This window comes from Aulonocara sp. 'chitande type north' Nkhata Bay, linkage group LG10 (genome assembly GCF_057382095.1).
Source record: "Aulonocara sp. 'chitande type north' Nkhata Bay isolate Kocher_YH1m ecotype deep benthic linkage group LG10, A_spYH_male_GT1.1, whole genome shotgun sequence".
NCBI classification, from domain to species: domain Eukaryota; kingdom Metazoa; phylum Chordata; class Actinopteri; order Cichliformes; family Cichlidae; genus Aulonocara; species Aulonocara sp. 'chitande type north' Nkhata Bay.
In genome coordinates this window covers 21,333,087-21,353,270 of record NC_141353.1, presented here as the reverse complement: position 1 = coordinate 21,353,270, position 20,184 = coordinate 21,333,087, and the positions used below count along the sequence as shown (strand labels likewise).

Below are 20,184 nucleotides of genomic sequence, written 5' to 3'. Positions count from 1 at the left end.
ACCGGTGTCCGGTGCCATGATGGCACCGGTTCTGACATAAACGGTAGTAACCAGACCGAAAAGCAGCGCACATTTCGGTGCTTTATTTCGGTGCTTTTTTTTCCTGAGCTGTGATACACTTCTAGCCAATCATTTTACGTTTCCGAGGATAGTAGGCGGGGCCAGGTACGTACGTTCAGTTAGAGCAGAGCTACAGATTAAAAATGTCCAAGGTGAAGAGGTCAAAAGTCTGGCTGTACTTCACAGCAAAATATGCAAACTCAGCAGCCTGCAACAAGTGCTTTAAGCTGATACTGTGATACTGTAACACCTCGAATCCGATGAAACACCTGGCGACGCATAGCGTTTTTTTTAAAAAGCCCAGAAATGCGCCGTATTTGATAGCTTGCTGCGAGACCTCACACTGTGCACGTCGGGTGGGTTGCCAGTTATCGGACCCGGAGCAACATCCCCCAAAAACCCGAAGAATAGAGTCCTGGCCCCTAGCCCTGCCAGTGTAGCAGAAATGATGAGGATGATGATGGCAGCAGAAGCCGTTCTTCTCTGCGTGACTCACGTAAATTACACTCGAACAACATTAAGCGACTCGTTTAATGTTGTTCGAGTGTAATTTACGTTGAGTAGGCTAACCACGTTATTACATTAATGCAGGTAAGGTGAACTAGCAAACATGATCATAGCTACATGCGACTGTCCTCTTGTTTGATGGCAGATACTCCCTTCACCCTGGACAAAAAGGCTAAAATGACCAAAGAAAAAGTGGGAAACAGCTGAACATGAGAGGTTTTTGGACAAAGTTTGTGTTTTTTTTCCATTGTTTAAGCACTGCTTCCAGCCAGGAGTGATACCATATATGCCCCATAGCTGCAGAAAAGGCTAACATTGTTATCTTTTTACAAAAAAAAAAACAAAAACAGCTGAACATGAGAGGTTTTTGGACAAATTTTGTGTTCTCCATTCTTTAAGCACCGGTTCGAGCACCGTTTAAGCACCGGCACCGTTTCAAAAGTACCGATTTGGCACCGGTATCGGATAAAACCTAAACGATACCCATCCCTAGTTGTAATGTTGTTGAAATATGAAAAAGAAATATGTCAGTGTTTGATGACTTCTTTACTTTTTCACACCTTTCTGAGATTTCCTTACATCATATCTTAATGCTGTTTTAAAGTTCCATACCTTGTGCAAAAACATAAATCTGTATAATGAGCAAACAGATTTGACTGGATCAGCTCATGGCAGATAACCTAACAATGGTGTCAAAAAATATGATATAAATCCCTCGGGTCGTCTTCTGTCACACCAACCCTCTGATTTCCACCTGTCTCCCTCTCATTCACACACATGTGTCTTGCTTCTACTAACTTTTATTCATCCTTTCTCCAGACCATACCTCCACGTCTCCAGGCCTTTCTTCCACAAAGACTTCCATCACCGCTGCAAACAAAAAGAGACTCAGAGCCGATGTCTGATATAATTCTATCCCCACCCTGAACCCATCTGTCACTCCTACTGCTTACCTCACCTCTGACTCGCTGTTCTCATACATGTCCTGCACCACCTCCAGGGTGACCAAGAAATAAATGTGTAGCTAATACTGTGTTTTTTGACAGCTAGTCTTTCCAAGCTTCTTAGATTAACATATTGTGCGTGTTACTGGTTTGTCATTTAGCATGTACAGGCTAAATATATTTCCAGCGCCTTTGCTAAGTATACAATAAGGATAGTAGGAAGTTCAAATTTGTTATTATGGTCTCATGCGATAATCTTAACATACTCCTGTTTTTATTTCATTTCACCATGGTTTCCGCAGGCTTTAGGTTTCAGTTTGGACGTACCCATAGATTTGCAGACTTTTTTGAGCCACATTTGACAATGTAATCAATTTTTATCCAATTATGACGCATACACTTCACAGCGCACCCCCACCCCCCTTTGCAAATCTGAAAAATAACAAATAAAAACTAATAAAACTTAAAAGAAATAGCAATTAAAAAACACAAAATTCCTGTTTCTCGGAGTATAGAGCCGCCTGATTTTCTTTGCGCTATTTTCAGTCATGGTGGATGAAATCTGCAAAGCTCGTCACTTTCGTTATCTTGTAACTTTTCCTTATGAATAACCTTCTTCTAGCTACAACGAAAAGCCTCCCCTTCACATGCGCTGGGTAAAAACCTGATCTCCTGGAGAACCAATCAAAATGTGAGACTCTGTCTCGAGATTTTGGACACGAGGACGAGGAATAAAAATGCTACCCTCACATACCTTCTATGCCACTCCTGACTCATACAGTTACTCTCTTCTCCGTCTATCATCTGCTTCTAGCAATTTCTAACATAATAAGATGCAATTCATTAATACTGTTTAAACTATATGGGTGACTCATCAGTGTACATCTGTCCTACAGTGAGATCAGGCTCCCCGTCGCTCTCAGCCGTGTTAGTTTTTGCAGAGCATCCTGACATCTGGTGGTGATTTTATGACACTGCACTAAGATCATCAAGTTGTTTGCGCTAACAACTCTCAACTTCTACTTTCGTCTTTCAAATTCCTGTTTGTCAGCGTGGAACAAAATACTCAGGATTTCTCAGCCCAACAAACCGCAGGAGCTCGTTCAGCTTTAAAAAGTTGCCAAATGTGCTGTAGCATCCAGTCGAACTGAGAAGGCCAGAACTGATGGTTGTTGAATGACCTTTATTATTCCTTGCCGTGTATCAGACAACGAACCAACGTAAGAGCTAGACAAACAAATGAAACAATTACCATATTATTCATGTACAGCATCTTAACCGCTCATTACGCTGGTCTAACCGTTATCTATTAAACTATATAATACATATTATGCATTTCAGATTGCTCAAATTAAATCTTATACATTACAAACCTTGTTCCCCTGTCGACTGTAGCTAGAACCATTTGTCTTCGTACAATTTAACTATATCCCTCTCTCCCTTTTCTCCGTTAGCATTAATTTTTCACCTTCTTCCGTCTTTCTGCACATCAAGCCGTTTACCGTTAAAACATTCACTTCCGGTCCCACAGGAAGTTACCAAAACAAAAGCACAAACGTTACATTACGTGAATGTGGGCCAGCTTTACACATCCGCCGCTACACTCCCACCAAATTATTTGCTGTTACAAACAAATAAAACACAAATAATTTCTAAACAGGTAACTTAACAATGATAATACCTTTGTATATGCAACAACAAATTCTCATCGCATTTTAACTGCTTAGTGCATCTTGTTTTTCACAACTTTCCAGCAGTAGAACCAACTTATGAACTGGGCGTTCCACTGTAGACATCTTATGCAAACGTTCACCCTTTTTACTAAGGTTTCTGTCTGCAAAGGTTACTTTGACCTTTCTCACAAGTCCATCTTCGTCTGTTATGGTGTCCACAACCCTACCAAGTCTCCATTGGGATCGTGGCAGTATTTCTTCCTTGTCCATCACTATGTCACCTACTTGCATATTCCTTTTAACAACATGCCATCTCTGCCGGACCCTGATGTTGTGCAGATATTCTCCCTTCCATCTGCTCCAAAATTGCTCCGTTAGGTATTGCACCTGACGCCATTGCTTCCGGGCGTACAGATCCTCTTTAACAAACTGTCCTGGAGGAGGCAAGGCTGTTGTGGTCTTCATAGTTAGGAGATGATTTGGAGTTATTGGTTTCAAACTGTTTGGATCATTGAGATTGTCTGTCGTCAATGGGCGGCTGTTTACTATTGCAGCTGCTTCATAGAGAAAGGTTCTGAGCGATGAATCGGTGAGTCGTCTCTTTGCGAGAGCGAGTGTGGCGTTGAGGACGTTTCTCACAGTCCGAATTTGTCGTTCCCATACTCCACCTGCGTGGCTAGCATGGGGTGTGTTAAACACGAATTCACATTGTTTCTCAGATAGAAAGATTGTCAGTTTTTCGGTGTCTATTTCATTCAGTGCTGCACACAGTTCATTTTTGGCACCTACAAAGTTAGTACCTCGATCACATTTTATTTGTCTGACAGAGCCTCTCAGAGCTATAAAGCACCTTAGTCCATTAATGAAAGCGTCCGTAGTCAGGTCTTCTAACATTTCTACGTGTACTGCTCGTAAATAGAAACAAGTGAAAAGGAGAGCGTACCTTTTGTTTTCTTTTCTTGCTTGTTTGGTTAGGAACGGGCCGAAAACATCCATACCACAGTATGTGAAAGGCGGAGAATGCTCGACTCTTTCTGTGGGGAGATCTTTCATTTTTTGTCCTTCCACAGCTCTCCTTAGTCTCCGACATGTCACACACTGACGGATGTAGTCTGATACTGTTTGACTTAGCTTGGGAATCCAATAACCGCTGGACCGTATTTCGTTCATTGTGAAGCTCTTTCCTTGATGATTTATTCTTTCGTGACAGTGAGCGATTATGAGTTTTGTAGTATGATGGTCTCTTGGAATGACAGTTGGATGTTTGAATGTGTTAGGAAGCGATGAGTGTTGTAGCCTTCCTCCCACCTTGAGCACATTGTCTTCGTCCAAGAAAGGATCCAACTTGTAAATTTTGTTGCTCTCATGTAGTGCCTTTCCTTTGCTTAATGTCTTTATCTCATCTGAAAATGTTAGTCCTTGTAGGTTTTTGATAATCACCATTTCAGCGTTTTGTCTTTCAGTTACAGTGCTGAGTGACTTTGATTTGTCTCTGAGTAGGAACCGCTTGAGACGTGCTATGGCACTGACAGCATGTGACCAGGATGAGAACCTTGTGAGACGGTCACAGAGACTCCTGTGTTCTGTAGTTTGGCTGTTGAGTGTTTGCACTTTTCTCACCTCTGGATCTCCCACCAAAAGTTCAATAGACTCTTTAGTTGGAAGATTTAACTTCCTTTCCCATAAGAACTGAGGGCCTGTGAGCCAGTTTGATGATAGCAGCTCTGCTACTGATGTGCCCCTTGAAGCTATGTCAGCAGGGTTTTCACCCGTTGGTACATAGAACCATTGCTGTGGTGCGGTATTGTTACGTATTTTTTGCACTCTATTGGCAATGAATGTGTGGAAGCGTCTTGCTTCATTGCTAATGTACCCCAGCGTGACCTTTGAATCTGTCCAAAAGAACTCTTCCACATTGTCATAGGGTAACTCTTCCTTTAGCATGCTGCTTACTGTGATTGATACTGCAGCTGCAGTCAACTCCAGCCTCGGAATTGTGGTAACCTTTGTTGGAGAGACTCGAGCTTTGCCCATTACAAAACTACAGTGTACCTCTTTGTTTTTGTTTATCAGTCTTAGGTAAGTGCATTGTCCATATCCTGTCGTACTTGCATCAGAAAAGTGGTGCAATTCTCTTTTTACCACATCTCCAAACGATGCAGGAACATAACATCTGTTTATCTGCAACCTTTTCAGGTTGTGTAGATCTTCTTTCCAGCACTGCCATTGCGGGTTGAGATGTTCAGGAAGTGGATCGTCCCAGTCTGTACCTTGGCGGCACATTTCCTGCAGGATTCTTTTGCCGTTAAGAACGTACGGAGCAATGAAACCCAACGGGTCGAATATTGCTGCGACTGTGGACAAGATGCTGCGTCTGGTTGGGGGTTGATCCTTTACAGCTTTGTTGAATGTAAAACAATCCTTTTCTATGTTCCAATACATCCCGAGTGCTCTTTCTGTTTGTGATTTGCTGAATGTCAAGTCCCTTGTTTTTGTGTCTGTTGCATGTTCTGAAGCAGGAATGTCTTTGAGTGCAACACTGTTGTTAGACACAAACTTATGTAACCTTAGCCCACCTTTCGCACATAGCTCACGTGCTTCTCTTGTGAGTTGTGCAGCGTCTTTCACGGTCTCAACGCTTGTTACCCCATCATCGACATAGAAGTCTCTGGTTATAAACTGTGCCGCTACGGGGTACTTGGAGCTGTTCTCTTTGGCTAAACGTTTAAATCCGTAATTTGCACAACCAGGTGATGAAACAGCACCAAAGAGATGTACGGTCATTCGATAAGCTTGAGGTGGTTTGCTCATGTCTCCTCCTTTCCACCATAGAAAGCGTAGGTAGTCGCGATCGTTCGTGTCGACTTTGAATTGGTGGAACATTTTTTCAATGTCGCACATTAGCGCTACCTGATGTTGTCGGAAGCGGACGAGCACGCCGATCAAGTTGTTTATCATGTCGGGGCCATTTAGTAAATGGTCGTTGAGACAGGTACCCTTGTGTCTGGCTGAACAGTCGAACACCACACGTAACCGTTCTGGTTTCTTTGGGTGATAGATGCCGTGGTGCGGTATGTACCATGTCTCGCCTTCAGGTCCATTATCATCGGTCTCTTCGGCGTCGCCCCTTTGTATGATGTCATTCATATATGTGACATAGTCTCTTCTGTATTTTTCATCGCGCGTTAGTTTACGTTTGAGCTGATTGAGTCTGCTCTCGGCGAGTTGTCTGTTATCTGGCATTTGTGGCCTTTCCTTAAATGGCAATGGCATTTCGTAATGTCCCCTTTCTGTTTGTGTTATGCCTTGTTCAAGTTTCTCGAGAAACCTAAGGTCGTCTTGAGACACCCTCTTTTCGTTTATTTCGTCTTCTTTAAAGTCCCTTTCTAGTGCACGTATTGCATCTGCGAGAGTACATGGAGGCATTTCTTTAACAATTATTCTGTGACAGAGACTCCTTGTTGTCTCTGATGCATTGCATGGCGCTGAGTTGCCAACGATGCTCCATCCTAAATCAGTTTGGATGGCATATGGCTCATTGTCTTTACCTAAGAGTACTTGTCTGGGCGCCAGAGCTTGGGGACAAGTATAACCAATCAGGAGACTCACCTCACAACTGAGGAGCGGTGGGATCTCATCTACAATGGACGACAAATGGCTCCACAGTTTTGCCGTGTCACATGTTGGTATGTGTTCTCTATTTGCAGGTATGTAGTCCTTTGTGTAAGCAGTTGGGAGCCTTAGCACTGTTGCTGAATTGTAACCTCTCACTAGAAGATCACACACCTTTCCGCTGCTTACTACTGCATTTTTACCCATCATTGTGGTAAGTCTGAGTTTTACAGGGCACACATTTGCTTGCAGTTTCTGTGTTACATCCTGATCTATAAAAACAGTGTCACTCTGCGTGTCTAGTAGCGCATAGACTAGTTTTTCCCTTTGTGGATTAGCAGCCGTTGAGACCCATACTGGGACTATCATGGAGGTGCTGACTGTGTGTTCTGCTCTAGCGACATTTAACGCCATGGCTGTTGCACTTTCAGGTGAGTTCCCTTGTGTTGCGATGTCTATACTCACTTGAGCTTGCTTTTCTCTTTGCAGACTGATGCTGTAGTTCTCATCGTGAAGACAGGTCGGGTGTCTCTTAGAGCAGGTTTCACAAGTGAGACGCCGTTTGCAGTCCTTGGCACTATGACCTTGCTTTAAACAACCATAACAATGTTTATTATCCTTTACATGTTTCTTTTTCATTTCCAGGGTCATTTGCAGAAACTTTGGGCACTTTATAAGTGGATGCGACTCTTGGCACAGTGTGCATGAAGAACTGTTGTATATTTTAGTCTTTGCATCTCGTTCAGTTGTGTTAATGTTGAATACACTTGCCTTGTTTCTTTTGACTTCTCTTGTGTTTCTTTTGTCATCATTTATTTCCGTGGAGCGAAGTGCATGTATGGAAGTGACTGGGTTGCATGCTACTTCTGCTTCAAGTGAGAGAAAGGAGGCAAATTCACTGAAGCTGGGGAATTCACCACCGTCCATGAGTGTCTTTGTTACATGCCTGTTCCATCTTGTGTTTATCCAGTCTGGCAATTTATGCAACAGTTTCTGATTTTCTTCACAGTCATTGAGTATTTGCAGTCCTTTCACGTGAGGCATAGCAAGTGTGCATGCATTCACAAAATCAGCAAAGTTCCTTAGCCCATCAGCATCTCTCGACTGTATTTTAGGCCAACTAGATAACTTCTCTCTAAATGCCCCTTGTAGCACGAAAGGCTGGCCATACCTTTGGTTTAACTTTGCCCAAGCATCGTTATACGCTTCTTCATCATTTCTGAAGAAAGTCCCTTCAAGGCACTTGCGAGCTGAGCCAGTTACATACCTTTTCAGATAGTACAGTTTATCTGCTGCTGACATGCCAGTTTGTTCAATAAGTGACATGAAAGTGGATTTCCATTCAATAAATTTTATTGGCTCACCACTAAACATCGTTGGTTCTGGCGTGGGGAGTCTATTTATTCTTATGCTGTCTTGTACCGCCTGTGCAAGCTGGCTGACACTAGGAGGGGTTGTTGGCGCCGGTATGGAGTATGATGGTACAGTGTGTTTGGGTGTGTGCTCTGGGTTCACCTTTTCCATCTTAACTGAATATGCATCATCAAGTTGCGACAACTCTCTGTTGTAGGCGTCCAACCTGGCGCGAGCGGCTTCCACCTCCCTTTCGGCTTTCAGGCGTTCCAACTCTGATGTTTGAACTGCCATTTGTTTCTTATGCTCCTCTTCTAGAGCCTTTATCTTTTCCTTCTGTCTTTGTTCCTCTTGTACAATCTTGTACTCTGCCTCCTTTGCTGCTAGTTCTGCTGCTGCCTCTGCTCGTTTTGAAGCAAGATGTGAGGCTGAAGACAGTTGGCTACGTTTCGATGCTGCAGTTGAACCATAGATGGATTGGGCATAATCATGTTCTAATAGTCTGCGTAGACGTTTTCTTTCATATTCTCCATCAAAATCTCCATCTACACCGCTTATTCTTTCCAGGATGACTTTCACGATGTCATGAGTAACTGCTTCACATGCATCGGTTTTTCTTCGTATGTCTGATGAAGGTGCAATGTGTACAACTTTAGCAGTTCATCTTTTCTTTGCTCTACATCATCTGCAAGATCTGCCATTTCTTTCTCTGAAATGTCCAACTTTAATCTTTCTCTTGTTTCTCGCACTCGTATTTTCCATTGTTCATAAAGAGTTAATAGTCTTTTTTCTTTTTTACTTATCTCTTCTTTCTGATAAGTTAGCATTTTTTCGGTTGGCACCTTGGCTCTTTCTGAACGCCTTGGAATCGCAGAGTTACTTTGAGCTTTATCTTGTGGCTCATTTAATATTTGTTCTTTGTTTGCAAACTGTTCATTAATGTCTTCTTCTGAATCCTCCATTTTAACTTTATTTTCCTTATGCCTTTCGCCGTTTTGTTCTCTGACCTGCTTCTGCCATCTGCTGGACGTTGTGGGAATTGCCGTTAAACCTTGAGCCCTCGTGGTGTAGCAAAATGGCGGCGGTCAAGCTCTTACTGTAGCATCCAGTCGAACTGAGAAGGCCAGAACTGATGGTTGTTGAATGACCTTTATTATTCCTTGCCGTGTATCAGACAACGAACCAACGTAAGAGCTAGACAAACAAATGAAACAATTACCATATTATTCATGTACAGCATCTTAACCGCTCATTACGCTGGTCTAACCGTTATCTATTAAACTATATAATACATATTATGCATTTCAGATTGCTCAAATTAAATCTTATACATTACAAACCTTGTTCCCCTGTCGACTGTAGCTAGAACCATTTGTCTTCGTACAATTTAACTATATCCCTCTCTCCCTTTTCTCCGTTAGCATTAATTTTTCACCTTCTTCCGTCTTTCTGCACATCAAGCCGTTTACCGTTAAAACATTCACTTCCGGTCCCACAGGAAGTTACCAAAACAAAAGCACAAACGTTACATTACGTGAATGTGGGCCAGCTTTACACATCCGCCGCTACATGTGCTGAATGTGCTTTCCAGTCATATGTATATTTGAAGTACTGCTGAAAAATTACATCAGCATAATGTGACTGATTTTTGTTTTTAATCAACTTACTAACTCTGAAAGAAAAACTGAAACAACTATACATTTTTATCCTCTACATAAAAAAATAAGTAGTTTGCTCTACTATAGTTTTTTCAATTTCAGGGCCTCTCCCAGTTTGACAATCGTGTGAGTTCACCCTTGAACACACTGTGAAGGAATTCCTTAAAGCAGCTGGTGATGCCTTTAGGCTCTGAACAACAGACATTAGGGAAGTTTTTTTCTCTTCTCTTTCTGGTTTATATGTAACAGCAATCCAATTGGGTACAAACAGTCCTGACTGAATGCCATCGTGTTGACTTAACATGAGAACAAAGACCGGGCAGTTATTGCAGATCTGAAACCAATTTGCTTTGACAATTTAGCATTTAAAGAGCATCTTAATTTACTCTGATCCTTTGTTGCTCTCCTTTGATGGGATCAGCAGATACTTAAAAGCCATTAGGTGTGACACATTTTTGCGTAGTCATGTGCCTCTCTGTGAGTGTGCTGTTATTTTTGGACGAGAGAACATGCAGTGCTGGTATGCACTTTATTGTCTATAGCGTGACTGCAACAACACATCTGAGAAAATATTTTGTGCTTTATTAAAAGACATAAAAAACACAATTCAAGCAGTTTTTGGTGGGAAAAGGATAACATGTCTGCCTATAATCTATACAATGTTTCTGGTCCAATCTTACAGGTTATAAAAGTCCTCTTCAGCCAAATTCCCATCACCCGTCATCTGCTTCCTCTTCTTGAGCCTTCCGGGAGCAGAGCTGGCCAGAGCAGTTCTTCAGCTGGCAGCTTTAGCATGTGTACAGAAACATAAAGCTTGCCAGTGAAGAACTGCTGTGCATCAGCTGGTATGAAGCCGGCGAGCGTGAGAGAGCCTGCAGTGATGCACAATCCGCTTTAAGGCGCAAATGGTGACTCCTTCCTCTTTCTTCCTCTGGCTTTAGGTGCATGTATTTCTGCAGAAAGAGAAGAAAAGATTGTTTAACTTCCCCTACAAACTCCCTGCTTTAGTAGCGTGGGCATGAGGTGGCATACAGCCAGTCACACACGTACAGTAAGTGGGTGCAGTCGAATCACAGTGTGTGCAATCAGCTGTAAGTAAGTGGGTGAAGTGAGCTGATATGCAAAGGAAAAAAAGTGCCCGGGGAGATGCACACAAGATCATGCGTCAGATCACCAGGATGGACAAGCGGATCAGCGGCTCAGCTGCCTCTGCACGATATACAGTGCCAGCGAGAAATTCTTAGACATTCTTTTAGTTACAGGATGCTCGCATTCAGAGAGCAGCCTCCTGAATGAGAAAAAAAAAGAAATTTTGTCAGTTACCGTGGTTACAAAGGATGAGCGAGAAGCGCTGAATAGGAGCAGACAGCCCGTACAAGAGAGAAGAGACCCTGCAGAAGTCCAAAGAAATATTTGTTTTTGAAGTTTTAAAAAAGTTTGGGTGTGTTCCAGAGAACACCTGTACTATAACTCATCTAAATTAGAGCTGTCATCTAACCTAGTGGTATGTTGTAACTGTACAGCTGACTACGTGGTTTAAGCAGGTTAACTAACAAAGATAAAATTCATATCTAAATTAAAGTAACTAAACAGAATTTTCCAGCCTTGCTAGAAGCATGGTCCAGGCGATTGACTGTATATAGAAGATGGATGTAGCGTCCAGTAAAGCTGCATTTTTTCTAATGGCCAGAGGGGGCAGATTCACTGGCTATGAAAAAAGAAGTGCAACAGTGTTAAAGTCTGTGGAAAAATAATTCTTTGCTTCCTTTTCTATGATGATAGTAATACTTTTTCTCATGAATTTACAGCCTTAATAACTTTTTTCAAGTCTTAGTCCCCTTACCCAAAAGAGATTAAACCCACAGTACTTTGGCTTCTAATGTCATGTTTGCTGTTAAAACACAACTGTGACTGCAAAACCCACTGCTTAAGGTTTCCCACATGACTTCACTAACAATTGTGTGACAGCCATCTTTTATGTACAGTCTATCAAATAGTGTGTGCCAGATTTTTTCGCTGTTTTCACGTTACCCAGATGACACTCATTTGAGAAAACAAATGTCATAATCAATCGACTCAGATATTCGGGGTACGCATCTTCTGACCAGATGACAGCTATTGCCAGAAACAAAAGAAGTATTTTCAGTAGTTAGAAACTCTCTAAATATACTTTTTTTTTTTTTTTTGCTTTATAGGAATGGTTGAATCCTACTGAACTTTGTAGATCTACTTTGTAGTTTTGGGTGAATGGCCAAACAATGGTTTGCCATAACCAAAAACATGCATCCGCCTTGACTTCACTTTATGCAGCACTACCGAGTAAATACACTGGCTCTAGTCTTTACCCCACATTTTTATTTCTTCTCCTTTTTAATTTTGACAGTTTGTAACTTATTTCTGAATTTCACTCCAATGCAGACCCGAGGGCTTGGAAAGCGTTTCGAGCTGATGCAAAGAAGTAAATACACATGCAGAGAGTTTGAAAACTAACCACTTGCAGCCAAACACATGCGAAGTAAAGTAGCTCAGTGTTTTTCTAGCCTTCAAAGAATGCAATTTTGTGTTGATCTTAAGATAATGAGGACATGCTCCACTTCTCCCGTCGACGATGAGTAACACATGCTGCACATTCCTGCTGTAAGGAGGGCAAGAATAATCTCAGGTGGTTCACGGCCCTGTGGACTGTGCACGGTGGGGCTGTGCGGGTCTCAATCAGCAAGATTTATGAAAATGCCAGAGACGTGGTCATGGGTAGAAATCATTTTGCCTCAAACTGAGTTGGATTTTACTCAAACATCAAGTTGAGGGGTCATTTCTATGCATGCACAGAGCTTTGACATGAAATCTACTGGGTGTGCACAGAAAACCAGCCACTAGGACAGATATGCTCATGTCAAACGTCAGATTTTTTTCTGAAGTGGGTGAGTCAGCAGCCTGCCTGTTCTGACTCGTCGATGACGTGCACTGGTAAAAGTATCAGGAATGAAGTGTATTATCTTTTTGTTTAAGTACCCTCCCAATTCTGCGTCAGATATTTGATTTAAAAAGACGGCATCTGATTACTTTATTTACTCAGAAATGGTTTTAGTTCATTTGAATCTTAAAGAAAGGACTTTCACCTTTGCTCTCTTTCAGGAGTTAGGCTCTCTGTGCCCCCTACCCCAGCCCCCATCTCTCAGGATTCAGTATTTGACATTATTGCTGACCTCCACACCCCGAGCTTATCTTTTTTTGTAAACAGTCTGATTTGTTTATTTAAAATGAAACATTCAATGTGACTGGTGTGACGCAGTGCGACGATTGCAAAGAAAAGCCTTCCTTCTTCCTGGTTTGCTTCCATTTTGTCCCCACCTGTGGACTTCACATTTATTTTTCATGACCATTTAATGGCTTTCCTAAGCCCTTCAATTGTTTTATAGATACTAAATTCCACTGCAGAAAAGGTCATGAAAGACGTTTTGTGCAACTTAAATTGTGCAATCATCAGTTTTACAGATACAATAGCCGCTGGGGGGAGTTGATTTTTCTTTAGGGGTACAGAGGACTTTTAATTAGTGCTGTGCTGTAGTTGGCCTCCAGGAAACAAAACCAACCACATTCTCCAAGTGCGCAAGTGTATTCACTGAGAATGAATCAGCAGCAGGAGGATACATCCTAAGCACCAATGCTAGCTAAATGCTAAATGTTAAATGCTACCAGTGATTTTAGCTAAACACGAGTCGGTGTTACATGCGTTGTACCATTATTGTTTGATGGTTATCAGTGTTAAAGTGACGTCATCGCATTAGGAGAATTTAGCATGCATGGTCAGAGGTGGAACCAGTTGGAAACATTTGCAAAATGTAGCAGCTATCATGACAATCGCAGGCAAATTCACTCACTCGCCATAAGAACTGTGGAGACAGTGCACTAGATGAAAAGTTCCCTCATTAGTATTTGTTGCTGGTCATCATCACTGGGGTACTGAACAGGCTTCAGTTCACTAGGTAGCCCTCTATTTATTAGCCTGACATATTTCAGTCAAAGGTGTCCTTCACTTTCAGGAGCTTAAAGTGGAGAAAGTTTAACCCAACCACTTTGTGTCATGAGCAGTAATTTTGCCCGCATCTCTTGAATTAGGTTTCTAGCTGATTTTCTGTGGTCTCTGGTTGCCACGTTGCTGCAACTCACTTTGTGGAATTCCTTTAACAGAAAGCCTTAGGACCAGCGCTAGGTTGCGCTGTAACTTCAGCATATTATCTGAATTTGATCAATTGGGGTTAATAACATTTGGAAAGACTAGAAGGCATATATCTATTTTCTTTTATTCCATTTCTGTGTTTAGGAAACCCACAAGAAACGTGTGAGCTAGGCTGGCAGGAGTCCTGTGCACATGCTCTCCATCAGCTCAACTGATGATTTTAATGACATAAAAGCATAAAAGATGGGTGAATCTTCCAGGTCTAAAAAGTGAAGCCAACACGATAGTGTCTCAAACCTGCATTCTTTTAATGGCCGATAGAGGGCGACTTCTCTGGTTTCAAAAACACTTCTAGTTCAATTGAACTCTATGGGGAAAACAGCCGTCCACTTCTGAACTTTGCAACGCTTTCTTTTTGACTTTATGGGCTTAATCACTACTTTCACGTCACATTGAATGAAAAATGAAGTCCATTTTGTACTATGTGGTCTTAGAATGGCCAGTATAGTCATTCTAATCTAAGAGACAGGAAGTAGGATTATCCAGTTGTGTGGGAATTGGCCAATAACTCAGTCACAAATTATGCTAGTCAGTGAGTTTGGACCATAGGTGCAACTGAGCAACTTTCATTCTAGTCTGACTCCTCTTAATGTGTGCGGGGTCCATGGTCTTTCATAAGAGTAAAAACTAAAACCATTATGTTTAAAGGCACTCAGTGACAATGTAAATGTGCTGACGTTTAGCCAAAGTAATTTTCACCACCTTACTTTATCGTCTTAGCATGCACGCATCAAGTTTCATGCCAGCTGTTGTACTGCAGGCTTTGCGGAAGTGCGGGATCAACAGAATGACAGACTGACAAACTGACACTGGCATCTCTGGAAACAAGCCACTAGCAGTTAGGAAAAAAGTTTCTGAATGAAGTCAGTGAAGAGGACGTGCAGTACGAGTCCCCGGGCCTCAGGAGTACTCGCAGTGTTAACTGTTCACTATGACTGCCACAGCGTCAAAATTGAAACTGAATTGCTTATTTGTTCCATCGCGTGCCACTCCCTCCACGAAAAGTGACTCTGTATTTTTATGTTAACAAAGCCAGCCAGTGTTGAGTCTCCCGGCTCTTTTGCTGTGCCACTCTTTCCTATATCTCCACTTCTTCTTCTTTTTTTTGTCTTTCCTGACTCGTCTGTCCTCTCCACCCTCTCCCTTGGTCAGATCAGACTGTCCTGCATTCCTGACATTCCTGCTGCGTATGTTAGAAATTCCATCTGGCTGCTGTGGGCTCGCATAGTCTCCTCCACTCCTTTTTTTCCATCGCTCTGTTCCTTACCCATCGCCTGTCTCTCTACTCATCTACATCTGGACTGTCCAGGCTGAGGCTTCACTGTCAGGTTTGACCCTCCCCACCCCCTTCTCTTTATTTCTGGCTGCATCATCCAAGAAAGGGAGGCAGACAGAACCGGGGGGGTTTTGTCGAAGGCCTTGAGACAGGCTTATATACAGATAACAAACAGCCTAATACAAAAAGGATTGAGTTTATCTGGGACCGTCGATGTGCATTCTCTGCCACAGCAAAATGGGATAAGAAAAAGGAAAAACACAGTGGAGTTGAATGGGCAGGACGTGAAATAGAAATGAGAAATAGAAATGATGGTTGTAAACAGGACGGTGTAAATGAACCATGTACAAACCGAGGAACTGCTGACATTTTAACTCTTTAGGAGGTTTTCTTATCAGACTTTAGCCCACAATTATGCTAAACAGAAAGAGAAGAGAAGAGAAGAGAAGAGAAGAGAAGAGAAGAGAAGAGAAGAGAAGAGAAGAGAAGAGAAGAGAAGAGAAGAGAAGAGAAGAGAAGAGAAGAGAAGAGAAGAGAAGAGAAGTTACATGATATGTGGGTGGGACATTTTGCTGAAGGTGAGGAAGAGAAAACACAAAAACATACAGTGCAAAGTTGAGACTAGGTGAGACAGACAGAGACCTCTTACCATGCTTTGAGCCTACTTCTTTGACCTCTACGCTCAGGGTCGAGATAAGATTACTTCGATCATGACTGTGACTTTGCTGCAGTTATCTCCACGTTTGGAGAGACAGCGACGGGGGTTTGAATGCTGCTACACCTCAGTGACTGAAAACGGAGGATAATTAAACGTTATGCATCTGTTGCATATATCAATTCAGGTGCATTCCTTTGCTGTGGGTGTGGCCCTGCTTGAGAGTGTTTACTGTCCCAGATTGTAGTCTGTAATACAGAGTGAACATTTCAGACTGGGAATGGGGACAAAGACAGAGAAAGGGCGGTGGCTTTGGCAGCGCTCTTCATAGAGCAGAGGGCCCGTTCTTACACTCTGCTGATCTCCGTTTGCCGGACTTTAAAGGCTATCTGACTTTAACCCTGAGATCACCACGAATAAGGAGTGTAGGCTGTTTTATTTGCTAACAGGAGTGTCTGAATGCCACTCTGAATTCATGACACTGCCTGGAAACGGTAATGTGCAGCATGAGGCCTGTAAGCCTGTCCTCAGGCAGTCTGTGCCATTTTGTTTTAAAGCGCTGGATCTTTTCTTTCTTTTTTCTTTAGTGAACCTACATAACACATCCCTTCTTGCCCCATCCTCCCTTTACAAGGCACGCAGTAGGAATGAAGGGTGTAGCCCAAGTTGAGCAAGATGGCTTCACTTCTGCAAATGAAGGCAGCAACACAGCACAGGGGGAGGTTGCTTTTTTTCCTTTCTTTCTTTTCTTTTTTGCCTGGATGCAAAGGAAACAACACAGATGAGTTGCTTTTTAACGGACATCTTGTCATTGCCATGTGATTCTCACTGACAGGGCAGCTTATGTCACACTCTGGGTTGCAATGGCACAAATGCAGCTCGTGACAGTCTATTGCGCATTCCTACCGGCACACTGAACTCTGGCTGCACAATTATGTAAGACATGCTCCATCGATGTAACAGACACTACAGCAAGCTTTGCCCTCTAACCATTTATCCCATGCATATTTGCACTTTGCTTTTAAGATGTTTTATACAAATGAGGCAGGCTGAAGGGAAACCCTATACATATACATATATATATATATATATATGAGATGAGGAGACTGGAGGGCCTGGGCAGCAAGGCCTACATACGCTTTGTTGCGTCAGCAGCTTAAAGAATGTTATCCTGCTCCTTATAAACATCCAGAGTTACAAAGTCGTGTTTATAAACTCATCTTCCACTTAAAGAATCTTCCCATCTGTGCCAGATGACGGCGGGTGTCACTGCATTTCTGAGAAATGACTCGGCCTCAGTTATCCTGGTTTTCACCTATCCCCTACTTGAGCGCAGGCTTTTTCCTTGGCCTGCTATGAACTCAGCAGATTTTAAAAAGGCTTTGAGTGCTGACACTTTTTAATGTGAAGTTTTAACGCAGACATGTTGCTGTAGCCTCCAAATCCAGCTTTTGATTTGGATGGATGCGCTTTAGTTTTACACTCATGGTTTAAAAAAAAAAAAACAACAGCTCTGAACATTTTCACTAAGGCTGTCTGTGTGCTTGTAGAGGCTTTTTTTGCTCTCTTCTGTATTAATGTAGGACTAAAGATGACTAATATAATATTTGCACATTTATGCAGTATTACAGCTGCTGGCTGTAAATAAATAAAATAAATGGAAAGCTCTTGCCCACCTATGGAAATTAAGTTCTTATGGTGGGATGGCCAAATGTCAGATTTCTAAGGTGCTCATAAATCCTATGAGCTCCCCTGTGTTAGAGGGCCTGCTCTCTCTCTCTCTCTCTCTCTCTCTCTCTCTCTCTCTCTCTCTCTCACACACACACACACACACACACACACACACACACACACACACACAGGCCTTCACAACCAGAACTCCTAAAACATCAAATCCATGCCCTCCTCAATCTGACGACGCCGATTCGCGGAAAACCCGCAGCAGGGGTGAATTACACTTGAATAAAGTATGAGAAGGACGCATCCCCATTTGCCATTTCCACGTAAACTGGGTCATCAAGCCGCCAAAGGCTAAACCAGGCTGACAAGAGCAAGCATTCAGCCAGCAGAAACACACACACTGAGTAATACGCCCCACCTTAACCACCAACAGCAGCCGGGTCGCTCCTGCCCGCTCCGGCACGTCTTGAACGGTCCGGCGGAGTTCAGGCTGCCTCGCCCACTGCTCGGCGGAGTCCGCCTGGGTGTGTCGCTGTCTGTGGAAAAAATTTGCGTCCGCGCTACGGAAACGTTTGACAGCGTTTAAGTGTGTGGAGCACACAGCAGCAGCAGCGGAGAAGACAGCGCAGGACTTCAGCCCCTTTTACACAACTCCTGCCCCCCCCCCCCCACCTTCTCTCTCTTTCTGTGTCTCTCTGCCTCTCTCTCTCTCTCTCTTTCACTCTCACACACACCCAGGCGAGACACACACCCGGCTTCCCACTCCGATCAGCTGGCAGCGTGATGACGTGGGCCTGCACGAGAAACGGACGTCAAAACCTGCACGGATCTGACGTGTACACGCAAGACAAGTGCATGCCGTGAGACAGCAGATTGACCTGTTTGTAGTAACTCACGTTAAAACGTCAGGTTTTATTTCCCTGCCTAAAGTAGAAAACACGCACATAAGTACTATATAGATGCTGTCACACATGCTGTATTACACGACACGCTTTCCATTAGATTATCATTACTTATGCATTTACTACTGTTTGTTGAGTGGGCGGATTCCATATGACAGTGCAGCTAATAGGTTATTGGAAATAGTGCAATGATGAATTAATTGTTTAATGTGTTTAATTACAAACAAAAAGACCCAATTAGGACAGTAAATGACGAAGTCCTCTCATTTGATGCTCAAAATCATCACATTTCTTTTTGCACTCGACACGACAGTTATTGAAACTTCAGGCAGTTTTTTTCTGGTCTGTGACTAACGGTGTAATTCCCTTTTAGAAATAACAATATAATTACTAATTACCTATGAATACTTGGCAGCGGGTAATACGTCATAATGCAAAATTTACAGATGGAGAAACGTTGTTTGGGTTTTCCACCAAATTACCTAGAACTTGTGCACGACTTAAAATTACCTATAGTTTAACTATTTTTTTCTTTCCTGTAAAAACTTGAATTGCTACCCTTTTATTGTAATGTAAAATATACTGTTAAATATCATTGCTCTGTAATTTCAGAACAAAATACAGTGAAATTCCATTTAATTCCTAATGGGCTGTGTTATGAAATGCTATCACATTTTTATAAAAAGCATAATTTGATAAGCACTTACCATAAGTTTAAAGTTTACCTAAAAACCTTTCTTCCCCCCTGACTGGCAGGACTGTTGATCCCAGATTTTGTTGGTTTGAGATTCCCAGTTTTTGTGTCTTCTCTTGGATATAGTGGAACCGGAGAGCACATGCCTTGTTCTGCTCAATGCAACAAAAATACATTTAAAAGCAGCGTCTCTTTCCAGAAGCCCGATTACCCCAATAAATCCACAAACCTTGTTGTGCAGGAACTATTCTCATATTGGAGAAAAAAAAGATTTAAAAGCTATGCTACACTTCTGCCTCAGTTTAACTCTCTGGAAGAACAGGAATCATGACCCGTCGAAATGTGAACAATTCAGTGTTAGTGCTGATTAAGCAGGATTCCACTTTTGACAGACAACTATTTGCACAAAAGTTGTGCTGTTGTTCTATTAATACGAGTCTGCAAGAGGCCTCCGGAGACATCAGCAGGTCGAGATGAATTAGTTACCCTCTCAGTGCTGACGCACACAGACGCTCACGCAGCAGTGACTGCTTCTCAGTCCTTGCTTCTTTCTGTCTCCCTCCCGTGAACCTGGGCTTGTCACTCTGCAGCTTTAAGGTTGGTGCAGTTTGAAAAGCTGCTTCCTCACTGTCACCTGACACACTGAGGACACGCAGCAAATCCTCACAAGGCCACTTTCAAATGTCTTCTTCCTTTTTCATGAATATTTTTAGAACAGCGTTTCCCACAGAATATGAGTAAGGTGTATTAAGATGATTTTGACCCCTGTAAATTCCCAAATTCTTCATGAGTTCCTACAAGACCATAGTGACCTACCACTCAGATATTTTTTGGGAAATGCTATCAGCATTGGAAACAAAGAAAAGCCAATCTACTGTGCCACTCCCAGTGTTGAGTATGCCATAAATAATTATTTTAGGTAGAAATCCA

At 42.5% G+C, this 20,184-nt stretch overlaps 1 long non-coding RNA gene across 2 annotated transcripts; it reads right to left on the bottom strand.

The window, feature by feature from the left end:
* Nucleotides 1–2,098: 2,098 nt before the first annotated feature.
* LOC147320834 (uncharacterized) lies at nucleotides 2,099–18,311 on the bottom strand. 2 transcript variants are annotated; one of them, XR_015131295.1, is made up of 4 exons: nucleotides 18,077–18,311; nucleotides 9,490–10,760; nucleotides 2,885–9,343; nucleotides 2,099–2,738 (listed from the first exon to the last, which is right to left on the bottom strand). It is a non-coding gene; the product is annotated as an uncharacterized LOC147320834 (long non-coding RNA). The 2 variants fall into 2 exon arrangements; XR_015131294.1 differs by having other exon boundaries at nucleotides 2,099–9,343.
* Between the last annotated feature and the right edge of the window lie 1,873 nt (nucleotides 18,312–20,184).